Source organism: Schistocerca piceifrons, chromosome 3, assembly GCF_021461385.2.
Source record: "Schistocerca piceifrons isolate TAMUIC-IGC-003096 chromosome 3, iqSchPice1.1, whole genome shotgun sequence".
NCBI classification, from domain to species: domain Eukaryota; kingdom Metazoa; phylum Arthropoda; class Insecta; order Orthoptera; family Acrididae; genus Schistocerca; species Schistocerca piceifrons.
The window spans coordinates 693,196,043-693,210,185 of NC_060140.1; the positions used below are offsets into that span (position 1 = coordinate 693,196,043).

The 14,143-nt window shown below is 38.1% G+C and overlaps 1 long non-coding RNA gene across 1 annotated transcript in view; it reads left to right on the plus strand.

Annotated features, from left to right (window-relative positions):
- Positions 1-13,658, plus strand: part of LOC124787776 — a 28,647-nt gene extending 14,989 nt beyond the window's left edge. Inside the window, exon 3 of the long non-coding RNA XR_007016009.1 lies at positions 13,547-13,658. This is a non-coding gene — a long non-coding RNA (uncharacterized LOC124787776). The remainder of the gene's footprint in view (positions 1-13,546) is intronic.
- Positions 13,659-14,143: the final 485 nt, after the last annotated feature.

The following is a 14,143-nucleotide window of genomic DNA, read 5'->3' on the forward strand; positions in this document are numbered from 1 at the left end:
AATGCACACACACTGTATAAGTCTTTAGCATATTTAGGACAACTGATCTTATTAACATATGAAATGAAGTGCACACGCACTGGATATGTCTTTATCATTTTACAAGAATTTAAACGCACTGTATAAGTCTTTACCATTTTATAAGAACTTGGAAAGGAATGGGAAGGATTGCATCATGGTTGTAGCACAGTAGGTTGCACGTAGCTTCACTGAAAGTCCATATCTTTCTACAGAAGCACAACACCAAGTGAGACAATCTGAAGTTCTCTTCCCTGAAGTACTTATAAGTGTAACCAAGACACTGAAATGTTGTATTAATATTCAATGTTATCATTTTGGTAGTACATTAGGTACATCAAACAGTAGGACCATAATGACATCTCCATCGTTCAAGGTGGTGGACAGCTTGATATATCAACTCCACATTCTTGTAGAATCCATACTCTTACATCAATGTAGAATTAGTGCTAAAACCAAATATAGTGCTCCATGATCATGAGGATGGACAGGACATACGGATATTGCAGTAATTGCTGGTAATTAGGTCAGAAGGTGAAGGATACATTACGTCTTATGATAGTCATCATAGAATTACACTAGTGTATCAACCAATCTGAATAATTATTGACATTCATTGGCTTTTTTTACACAGCATTTAATAAGAATGTATGGAGTATTACAGATCGTTATTCATAAGTCATCTCATTACAGTAATTATTGGCATTCATTTATGCAGTGTTACAAAACATCCTTCATAAGTCATCTCATTTCAGAAATCATTGGCACAGCATTTATGCATAAGACATCTAATTACAGTAATTATTTGCATAGCATTTGTAGAGTATAACAAAATATTATTTACAGAAATTATTGGCATAACACTTATGCATAAGTGATCATATTACAGTGATCATTGGCATCATAAGTCATCTCATGACAGTAATTATTACAGAACATTATTCATAAGTCATCTAATTACAGTAATTAATGGCATAGCATATTCATAACTCATCTCATTACAGTAATTATTGGCATCATGTCATCTCATTACAGTTTACAGTAATCATTGGGATTGCATTTTTGCATAAGTCATCTCATTACAGTAATCATTGGCATCATAAGACATATCATTGCAGTGATTATTGGCATTCATTGGCCAATGAAAAGGCATTTATTATGCGTTATTCAGAAGTCATCATTCAAAACAGGAGTTATTGCATGAAGCATCAAATTGTTAGTGTTTATATATGATATCATGCAAGTGACATAAGACATATTTAAAATGTAACACATTGTAACTATTACTCAAGGTCTGTAGTCCAATAATACATAGACATAAGGGAATCAACACATAAGAAAAATTTGCATTATATTTAGGACTAGAAATATATCTTAAACTGGTAGCATTATTTAGTTGCATACTGGTAATAGTTGAGACTGGCATAAAAAAAATTGTGTTAGCAATGCATTGCGTTGGGATCGATAATTGATTGCTGGGGCATGAAAATATTTGCTTTCGACTTGTTGCTGGAAATAAGGATTATTAACATCATTCATCATGAGTCAGCTGTACCAAGGTTACGAAACAAGTAGAGTATATGTGATCACATTCATGAATGATACACACAACTGTACAAAAAAATGCAAGTACTAGAACAGGTTTAATAACTAACTGCTTATAGCGTATTAATATCATGGAAAGCTTCACCAGGAAAAAATAGAAAATGTATTATTGACCTGAAAGAAAAAAATGTATATTATGCTGAAAAGCAGTAAACTTCGAATTAACAGGTAATGAAACGTGTACTTAATATGTATGTACTCTAGCTGTCTTTCCCAAAACATTCAGTCATTATACTATGCAACATAAGACATACTGCCAAAAGGAACTGCAATGAATACTTAAATAACTACATAGCATCTCTTAACTAATAGTAAATATAGAAACGTCATCATTATCATCATCTGCAAAGAAAAACTTCATTATTCATATTACCATATTCTTCATACAACTATACATCATCATTTATTATCATCTGCAAAAAAATAGACACTTCATTAGTCATTATTTGGATTACCATTTACTTCATACAACTATTCATAGAGTTTCTTACTTCTAGCATATTTCAACGCTAAAATTAACATGTGTAGTTCTGTCTGACAGCTTGCATCAATCGCCTCGTATTCTGAAAGAAAAATAATTAGTTAAGACTGCTATCATACAGTGTGTATAGTATATATTCTTGTTAATGCTTGTTAATTCTGATCCAGTTACTCTTCATGACAAGGTATTGCATTTTTTTTCGTTCATTCCGATGGTGAAATTTCCATTTCATAGTAAACCACTGTAGTTGTATAATTAATTTCTTTTACATGGCATTGCTTTCTGAAAATAACGAATAAGGATTAATATCTTGCATTTAAATCATATACCCGTTAAATGAAAACTTGTTTCTAGAGATATAACTAAGCATACAGCATAGCATGACAGAAAACGTATTAGGTCAAAAACATAGACAGTTTTCAAGTTGGAAAATGTACACACAGTATCATAATGTAGTAACAAGAAATGTAAAATAGTCAAGATGTTGAGATATCATAAGGTAAAATGTCAGTGTCAACTGGTGTTTGTTATATCTTAAAGATTTCATAGTGCACACAGAGCAAAATTCTACTTAAGGTAGAAAAACAATCATACACACACAAAAAATGGAAAATGTGCGTGTTCTGATATATAACGACAAGAAAAGCGACCTGCTAACCTTACCTTGCCGGGCACTTGATAAGAAAAACTATGATCATCATCAGTAAGTGGTGATATTAATATCTGCAAATGGCATTACAGTGTGATAAATCATAAAGTATGTTCAGTCAATAAAGGGTTTAATATGGGAAATATGGTGATTGTCCTTGCTCTTTCTGGTTCTCAAATTTTCGACATGTACTACATTGGGGTGAGGAATGCTGCGAATTCTATATGGACCGGCGTATAGAAGCTCAAATTTACTGCATCTACTCATTCCTCTGATGGATAAATAATGTGTGCGTACTAATATCTTCTGTCCAATGTGAAAGTCACGGCGTGTACAAACCTGTTTTTGCTGTCTTCTCCGGCGCTCTGCGGCACGTTTGATGTTGTTGAGCGCAATGTCAATTATTTCATGGTGGCGTAGTCGACGAGATGTAGGAAAGGATACTAATTCTTTAATTTTGTTAGCTGGTTCAACATTTTTCAATATAACAGTCGGAGATAGCATAGTAGATTCATTTGGTATGGAGTTGATTACATCCTGGAATGAGAGTATGTGTGTATCCCAATTAATATGTTTCTTATGGCAGTATATTTTACATAGTTTACCAATTTCTTTCATTAGTCGTTCACAAGGGTTCGAAGAAGCGGATACTTGGATATGTAGATCGGAGAAATGTTTCTAGCTCGTAACATACGTGTCCATATCACAGATCGAAACTGTGGTCCATTGTCGGAAATTACTTTCAATATATGCCCTACTGGAATAAAAAATATTTTACAAATGCATTCGAAATAGATTTGGCAGTAACTTTGCGTAACGGAGTGAAGGTAACAAATTTCGAAGTGAGTTCAACAGCGGCAAAGATGTAGCAGAAACCTCTATTAGTTCTGGGAATCGGACCAAAAATGTCTACAGCGCCCATGTGTCTCAATTTAACGGGTACAATGGGATGTATCGGAGGAATAAGTGAAGTCGTGTCTGATTTAGCTTTCTGGGAGACGCTAAAAACTCGTCGAATACGTATCTCCATGTTCGCAAAATAACAGTTCTGTCTCAGTATAAGAAAACATTTTCTGGCTCCATAATTTGCGTAACTTAAAAGAGTATACAAAATTAATTAGTTAACAAGCTCGTCAGGAATACATAATAACCAGTTGTTGCTGTCAGGGTGGGAGGGGCGAAACATAATATTCTTGCGTTCAGTATAATGGTTTCTAATGGTAACGTTACTCCTATCTTTCCAAAGGTGTTTAATTTCTTTCCACACGTTGTCTTTGTTCTCCTCTTGTGCTATGTCTCGTAATGACGATGAAATGAAATTTTCAAATGCAACTTGTTGAATATACATGACGCTAGAATTTGCTTGGCAGAAGTTGGTTGCGATGTCTTGCTGATTGTTGCTGAGAGAACGGGATAGTGCGTCTGCTACAATCTTTTGTGTACGGATATTCGGAATAGGATAATGTTTGGCTTTAAACGTGTCATGCTGTTTAACACGAAATTCATACATAAAACCGGACATAGTACCAGCGATGTTGTCAAAAACTGGAACTTGCTGTAAAAGAATTTGGCGAAGTTGAGTACGTTCGTCATCTGTTTTTGCGTTGCTCTGTTTTACTTTATCGGAAATCATTTGCATAACGTCATAGTCAACTTCGTTTGGCATATTGTAGTTGTGTACGTACGTATCTGTGAACAATGTGGAATGACAGTTTGTGTTACGTGATGTAGAAATGATCCCTTTTCGATTAATTGCCTGTTCATCTGCAGATAAAGCGTGCTGAAATTCTAATGCCAGTTGTACATTTTCATCCTTTAAAATTAAATAGGAATTTTGAAAGTCAATAATTGCGTCATGTTGTGCCAAAAAATTCGTACCTAAAATAACGTCTGTTGTCAATAAGGGAACAATACAAAAATTTAAGTGGAACTTATGACCTGCAATACAAAATAATAAGTGTGTCTGTAATTTTACATCCATTCCTTTACCAGATACTGCTCCTTTTACTTTAGTTTTGCCTAATGGTAACGTAGGATAGGTGTTCTCTTTGTTACATTCGTTGAAAGTTTCTTCATTTATAACTGACATAGGTGATCCAGAATCGATTATTGCTGAAAATGTGGATGATCCAATCTTTACTTCAATGACAGGGTGGGAAATGGTTTTTTGAATAACTGGTTTTTCATGCAAAAGTGTGTCTCGGATGTCGTCAAAAGTAGTAACATTTTCGTGAATAAGAGTCTGTGTGTCAAAAGTATTGCTTACGTTGCTGAAAGATTCAATCTGTACTGTATCTAGTCAAATTCTATCTGACGTGCTGTTATTTGCGGGAGGATGCTGTGGCATCTCGACTATTTGTACTGTTCTGTTATTTCTTCCTGACGTATTAGGTTCGGGATGATATCGACTGTCTGGTTCATTCATGATAATATATTGTTGCGGATGATTCTGCTGCTGGTAAGACCTACTGTTATTAAATGTACGCTGAAATCTGTGCTCATTACTTTTACGTCTGTCATGATAGTCATTGCTACACGGCGCGTTGCGATAGGAATTGAAATGATGTGTTTTCTGTACGTACTAATTTCCATGTTGCTGTGCGTTACTATTTGGTGGGGCCGACGCTATGCGTGTAGGCGGCGAAACATTAAATCTTGGTTGACCTTGCAGACTACATAGCTGGTTAGGTATGTTAACCGGCTGGTTTTGTTGCTGTTGTGGGGAAAAACCTCTATTGTTACCAAAATGTGTCTGCGATTGTTGAAAATTTTGTACATACTGATGATTAAACTTTAGTCTGGTATTAAAATTCTCGTGGTTGTCATTTCTGGAGCGTATAATGATAACTTCACTTAAAGTAAAACTTGTCATATCAGGTTTTCTTTATTCATTTCTAGTCCTAGATAGATCGATAGTTGAAGAGCTGTTTTGATAGATATAAAGGATAGTAAAAGAGAAGGCAGCAGTGCAGAAAACTAAAGATGATATAGCACTGCTACGGCTTGGGGCCCTGTGCACGCTACGGCACATATTCATCGAAGTGTAATGAACCCCCTGAGGTCTCCTACGCGCTGCAAATAACTTTTAGTTTCTGCGTTATAGGCGATGCCGGCGAAAATTGAAAAGCAAATTGTTGTATCCATTCCAAAGGGTGCATCTGTGTTCTGTCATTCTTAAATAACTTAAATTTTCTCACGGGTAGAAAGTGCTTATAATCAAAATTATCGTCTCTGATTGTCTGAACAGGTTCAGGATTATATGATAATCCGTTTGTCTGTGTCTGCCCGGAATCCAAGTCACGTACTCTCTGTAAATTACCTAAGTTACACTGGCTGTGTGAGTGTGACAAATGTTCAAGATGTGGCATATGCTGTGACGTGTTAGAGACTGAAACATTTTTCATTTCTATCACTATGACGTTCGTCAATTTGGCTGTTCTGTTGGTCAAATTTCGTTTCTACTTTCGCGTCCAGTGTGCGTGAATGTTCTGCTGACATTAATTTAAACTCATCGCGTAACTGTGTTGTGTTTCCAGAACATTGTTTAGCAACTGCACTAATTTCATCTCTAAGTGATTTTGTTGTGGCTGCATGTGTATTACAAAACTCTTCGATACTATTCCTAGCACAAGCCTTAATTTCTTCACGTAATTCTTCTTTAGTTTCATTACATTGCACGGAAATGGCTGTAATCTGTTCATTAAGCTGTTCAGCAGAGATGTCAAGTTTTTCATTAATTTGTTTAAACGACCTGTTGGGGTTTTCATTTGACGGTTTGAAACTTTCATTAAGTTGTTTGGTCGATTCATTAGATTGTTTGAAATTGTTGTCTAGTTTTTCAATCCACTGTTTGAGATTTTCATTAAGTTGTTTGTATGATTCATTAAGTTGTTTGAAATGGTTGTCATGTTTCTAATTAAGTTGTAGTAATAATGCAATAATTTGATCCCAGCCAGAATTAGCGACTCTTTTCTCTGTGCTGTGTGATGGTGTATCTGCATATGTCACGTTTTGTGTAAGCATTTGGTCATTGTCTGATTCACGAAAAGGTTTGCTAATCAGATGTGCACTGTTGGTCACTACATCGGAATAAAATAACTTTGACATGTTTTGTGTATATTGTTCACCTATGTTAGAAACATTTATCAATTCAATGTGTAAATTTTGCAAATCAGATACGTCAAACTGGGCAGCATTCATTGTAATGGAGTGTGCCGCGTCATCAATTGTTAAATTTACTGTGGACATAATTAAATTTGTGTGCCCATCATTAGGATTTCAATCAATACTGGTGTTCGGCAGGCAGTGAATATCTGTAATTAGAGGATTACCACTATTACACTGAGTGTCACTAGTATTATCGGTCAAATTATACGAGTCAGCTTTTTCACTCATTGCACATTGCGATGTACTGTTAGCAGTTTTTCACCGGCATTTTCACAAATCAAAGTTAAGCACAAAATCAAACAAAGACAAAGCAAAAATGGAACAAATACAATATCAACAAAGAGCAACAAATTGCTGATGATCTGTGAAAGTAGGTGTGACAAGTTAGTAAATGCATAGCGCCAGATGCAAACTACATTTAGCATTAAGTATATAAGAGCAGATATAAGACTAATTCTCAGAAATTCACAAAAATACGATCCTGGCAGGGTCGCCAAGTGTAACTTCCCAGCAGAAAAGTAATATGTCCTACAACCTCCCAACAGAAAAGTTCTGAAACCTCCCAACAGTAAAAAATATAAGTATATAATTCACATTCAGCGTAACTTACCACAGATAAATTCCATGACCTTGGAACAATAAAATGTGACTAATCTCCTAATAAAAAATGTGACTCATAGATAACCTTTCAATAACTGACTGTGTGAATTTAAATTGGTATATTTTAGACGTCAGCAGTGCTGTGTCATGGCCCTGAAAGATCATTCTGAATAACTTGAAAAATCTTACCTCAATTTAGTCGCCGGATAACGCATATATATCTGCTCCTATATGAAATTTTTCTGGCACAGCCCAGTGCAATGCTGGCCGAAAGATTTCTCATGTATAAAAAGAACAACTGAATTTTTCTTTACAATAATCGGGATGACCAAGGATTGGAGAAATTAGTAAATTCCTTAAATTGAAATGAATGATCGTCAAAAGTTACTTTTTATGAGAAAGATTATTATTAAGAGATTTCTTTACAACATTTAAATGGGACTTGATATAACAATACTAAATATGCGAGAGGCTGCTTTTACCTTATAGTACAACGCTCAGGCTCCGCCATCGCTCCCCACGACCTGCCCAGCCAACTCCACACACACAACTGCTAGCAACAACTTACTGCTACTGACACACAGTTCCTACTGCATACAACACTGCTCTCTGGTCTGAGATTCTCTTATACCTTACATATCGCAGGCAGCGCGTGAGCAATCCATCGAAAATACATCTGCTCGAGTGCGCTAGCAACAAATTCCTTAATCATGGACCTCTTACAAGGGTATTATGTCGCCTTTGTACTACAGTAGTTGTAGTTTGTGGAGGATTTATGACTGGATGATTTGCATAGCTTTGATAATAATTTATATTGCCAAGCATATAATACATAATTAAAAAAGTTACAACATCCTTAATATTTATCGTCTGAGCATGCTTAAAATGACAATGAGCATGTCTCACTTTTTATGACATATTTGGTTTTATTGTGGCATGTTTGTGGAGTCCGTAACACAGTTTCTCTGAAAATGGAATGTGCGACTTATACACTGATGACGCATCCAAAAGACACGTCGGATGTCAATGTTACTTTGTACAGCCAGACACCATAGACGGTTATGTATATGATTAGAGATGCAACTCTCTGTGACAGGTAGAACGGTCAGTAAACATTAGTGACGTATGTGTTGTTACCAGGCCTAGTAGGGGATAGAAGCAGCATCAGATGTTGACTGGTCACTTGAATGTCACAGAGGGCCACATACTCGTGTGAAATAGGGTTTTCGGCATTCGATAGACTTTGAAAGTGGCCCCACTGGGTCCTCTATTTGACCAGCTGGTCAAATCATGCAATATCCAGATTGGTGATGTATTCGCTATGGCAGTGGTCGATTTTGGACTCCATGGGAACGTGAGGGTACACACATTCGTTGTCAATGTTTCGATAGACAGCTGCTAACCACTCGAAAGGTAGAATCTCCGTATTTTGCGCCAAGCATATCTTAGCTGCTTCACATCTGCGTATGGTATCCGAGAACAAGTAATGGATTCCTTGCACTAACTATATCATCAGCACAGTTGGTCGAGAAAGTGCAGTAGATAGATTAAGAAATTATTCTTTGAATTATATTTCCGCCATTTGACCGTGTAACCTCTTTCTTCCTAATCGGCCTACTGGATTGTGATGTAACGGACCGTGATTGCGTATGCCTAGTGAAATTTACAGTGAGTAAGGGTATTCTTACCGAAGGAAAATAATACCAGTTAGTATGAGAAAACTGTACAACAGACCGTTCTGAAGGAAGACTATATTCTGAACCTAATCTAAATACAGATGATAATTTTGAAATTGGTGGAAAGCAGTGCAAACTCTCACAAACTACACAGGGGGGAAGAGGGTACCTCCTAATATTTTAATACTAAAAATACAAATAAAACAAAAAATACTGATTAGCCAAAAAAGGATCATCAAACGGTCAGCAGACTACCGCTGCAATGAATATCCAAAATCCAAGGAAGGCCAATTGTAAAGAGAATTAAGCAAATAATCACTGCCGTGGCAACAACAGTTTGTCACGCTTTCTACAACACATAAGTTCACGAAAGAATAAATGAATAAGAAAGTACTCAATTTGCAGTTACTTAATGTAAAATACTAAATTTTGAAAGTAAAGTTAAATGAAGTTGCTGGTTAAATGAATGACAGGCTGTAGCTGAAATTTTTTTAGTGAAAAATAACTTTCAGTAACCTCACCGTAATGTAATGCAAAATTTAGAAAAGGCAAGCAATTTACTTTTGATTATTGAAAGACTGAATTGAATTTAGTTTAAGCAAATGATCAACTGATTTTCTTATGACGTAGCAATAAGCGAGCAGAAGTCACTCGCTAAACTAAATACAGGATAAATGAAATTTCGCACTCTTAATTTGTGCTGTATCTTTATTTATTAGTTTTTCCGGTGAAATTTTACGTTACTTTAAGTGTCTGAAGTTAATACTCAAAATTGGAGATAAGTTAAGCCTCTGTTATACAATACACGAATGAACAGTTACAGAGCAGCAAAATTTAGACTGAAACTGGTCATGAGCAAACAAACAAACCTGGCAGTAAATAGTTACTACGTTCTTATAGTTATACCACACTCGGCGATTACATGGAAAGGAAAGGGACTGTACTTGGTAATAATGTCTGAAGACAATAACAAAACAGACGCCCTAAAAGTTTTAACTATTGCGTGTTATTATTGAAGAAAATTATTAAAGTTTGTGAAAGGAATGCCACTGAGTAATGCCTGTACAATAATAGTTAACAGTCTTACGATGTTGTAGCTGTGCAGAAGACGAAGAATGCAACGGCGACAATGCTGAGCTGCTACTGTTTCTGCTGCTGATTGAGAACCGCCAGTCGTCTCCGGAGAAACGGATAAATACGGGACAGGCAACAGTTAGGATTGCAGCTTCCTCCGCCTGTCCACTCCTACCGTGCTCTGAATACTCGCGGGTTAACGAATTAGGTGCGCCTACAAGGAGCGATCTTAGCTGTACATCGCATCTGCCGGAGCGCCCAACAAACACTTTCTCACTCTTTCATGAGTCAAGCTGCTCTGCTTCCTCTGTGCTGGCAACGCAACGGAGACTCTCCATATGCAAAGATAAACAACGGCACAGCTACTGCCATTTCGTGGTTGTTATCGCACAATTAAAGGAAGTTCCCTTGGCTATTATCCATAAATTTACAATATTTACATTATAATTAGAGACAATGATATATGTTTACATATAAATACGGTATTACATATTAAATATAGCTTCTATAATAAAGCTTACAGATTCATAACTACACCTAGGAGCCAAAGAAACTGGTCACCTCCCTAATATCGTGTATGGCCCCCGCAAGCACGCAGAAGTGCCACAACACAACGTGGAATGGACTCGACTAATGTGTAAAGTAGTGCTGGAGGGAATTGACACCATGAACCCTGCAGGGATGCCTATATATCCGTAAGAGTACGACGGGTTGGAGATCTCTTCTAAACATCATGTTGCAGGGCATCCCAGATATGTCCAACAATGTTCATGTCTCGAGAGTTTGGTGGCCAGCGGAAGAGTTCAAACTCAGAAGAATGCTCCTGGAGCCACTATGTGGCAATTCTCGACGTGTGGGGTGTCGCTTTGTCCCGTTGGAATTGCCCAATTGCGTCGGAATGAACAATGGACATGAATGTTTCAGGGGTTCCATATCACTTTAACTGCACACGCTCCACACCAATATAGAGTCTCCACTGGCTTGGACAGTTCCCTGTTGACATGCAGGGTGCATGGATCCATGATGTTGTCTCCATACCCGTATATGTGCCCATCCATCCGACACAATTTGAAACGATACTTCTCCGACCAGACAACACGTTTCCAGTCATCAACAGTCCAATATCGGTGTTGACGGGCTCATGCGAGGCGTAAAGCTTTGTGTCGTGCAGTCATCAAGGGTACATGAGTGGGCCTTCGGCTCCGAAAGCCCATATCGATGATGTTTAATTGAATGGTCCGCAAGCTGACACTTGCTGATTGGCCAGAATTGAAATCTGCAGCAATTTGTGGGAGGGTTAGACTTCTGTCACGTTGAACGATTCTCTTCAGTTGTCGTTGGTCCCGTTCTTGCAGGATTTTTTTTCGGTCGCAGCGATGTCGGAGATTTGATATTTTACCGGATTCCAGATATTCACGGTACACTCGTGAAGTGGTCGTAAGGGAACTTCCCGACTTCATCGCTACGTCGGAGATGCTGTGTCCCACCGCTCGTGCTCCAATTATAACACCACGTTCAAACTCACTTAAATCTTGATAAGCTGCCACTGTAGCAGCAGTAACCGATCCAACAACTGCGCTAGACACTTCTTTGCTTATATATGCGTTGTCGATCGCAGCGCCGTTCCCTGCCTGTTTACGTATCTCTGTATTTGAATAAGCATGCCTATATCACTTTCTTTGGCGCTTCAGTGTCGAAGTACAGTACAAGTTATCAACGGTTATTAAACGGCGAAAAATTTTGGATGTGCCAGAAGGTACTTTATCTGCATTTTCCGTGTTACAACTGTACAAACTTCTCCACTTAAGAAAGAATAATTATACTCAACAGTGTTGTACCTGATAAGGCCTTAAGGTTGAAATCATGATAGTAATACAAAATAAATGGGATTTTTAAAATGAATTGGCGAAAATATCACTAAAAGAGTACTACATGAGTGTGGCGCAAAAATATGAAACGATTAATGAATTATTGTCTCTTGCGTAGGCTGCTGTTAACACCATAACACTAACGGCTGTGCCTGGACTGATCTTGTGACTGGAAAGCGTGCAATATCAATGTATAGCGTCGCACTGTGTTGCGCGATACGTCGCGGTTCTGTTCTGCCCTGGGTGGCCATCGTCTGCGAATATGACGCCGACTTAGGGCCGCGTTAATCCTGGCGTCATGGTGTGGGTAGCCGTCGGGCATGACTTCAGGCCACCACTCGTGGTGACTGAAGTTGGTTGATTCGGGAGAGGGGACCAAACAGGGGCATCATCGGCCCCATCGGATTAGGGATGTATGGAGAAGGAAGTCGGCCGTGCCCTTTCAAAGAGCATTCTCCTGAAGCGATTTAGGGAAATCACGGAAGACCTAAATCAGGATGGCCGGACGTGAGTTTGAACCGTCGTCCTCCGAATGTGAGTCCAGTGTGTTAAGCACTGCATCACTTCACTAACTGATTGAGGGAACCCCGATGGCATAACGGTACTTCACGGGCACTCTGTGTCCTCACGTGTTTCATCTCATGCGACAATATCGTGGTGTCATACATTCGTCAGGGCAATGTTTGTTCACACATGCCACATGTCTGTGAACTGTCTCTGTGATGCTGGGGTATCCCCGTGGCTACTGAGATCCCCAGATTTGTCCCTAATCGAAAATGTGTGGGACCGGCTCGGACGTCAATTCCGTCTCAGTGCAATTATCCAGGATCTCAACGTCGAGTTAAAAGGTTTGAGGGTCAGCTTTCCTCAGGAGAGGATGCAAAGCCTGTGTGATACACTTCTCAACGGTATCAGTGCTTACATTCTGGTCAGCGGCATACTGATAAATGGGCTCATTTTGACAATTTCATTTTAAATTTGATTTGACTATGTAATCGCCAAAATAGCATCGCATGCTCTCTAAGCTCGTAAAATTTCATTTCGTTTCCCCCTTCCCTTCTCGCTGTTTCGCATTATTTTGTCAGACAGTGTATTCTCTCACTGTAGTTGCCATTAACTCTTCTGCATAAGCTCGAACCTCTCGGCGCGAGATACTTCTCCAGTTCCTCAAAAGCATGCTGACATGGTCAGCCGATGTATCTATCAGTCCTCTACTTGCCACGAGGTTAGCCTAACAGTTCACATGAATTTTTAATTAAATTTTAAGCCTCATGACGGCGCTTCCACCTTCATTCTTCAGTTGCTTCTTACAACTCTTAATTTCCATTTATGTTTCATTTTCTACACCTCCCAGAATGTGTACAAGCAATGGGAAACTTAGACCTCACATGAGATATTTCGTCTCCAGGTCTGAGCTCGCTGAGCCCCTGATTTCGTCTTACGACACTGAAGACGACTCTATAGATGAAATTTCAATGGGAGGTGCATCCAGAGGGAACAAATCCACACCATCACAACGGTAAGTCTCCAAACTACAATGTCATTACGTGAAAACAATTTATAACACAATGAAAACGAAAGTAATTTCTCATCTTAAAAGTGTGTTTTGAATTTCAGGAATTGTACTGAGGACTTGAAAGATGAAGAGTCACCGGCTCCTGTGCCTTTCTTAAAATTGGTAAGGCAACTACCTAATACAAATTTCAATTGGCATAACAATCCTTTGTACACGTATTTGAAACATTGTTCTAATGTTTATAGAATTAAATTATGTTCGGTTGCGAAGGATCTCCTTACACGCCTAGTACACACCGAAATCTATTTATTTGTTCAGGTTGTCAAACAATAACGCACATAAGAACGATGATTCATTTAATAAAATGACACGTCCAGAGCAGTGTAGCATTATACTGCTAAGACCAAATCATATCAGTGGAAATAGATCAGTGGTGTGCTTCAGATATAGATTACCATCAACTTCTTCCTCCACTCTGTTCGACAGCAA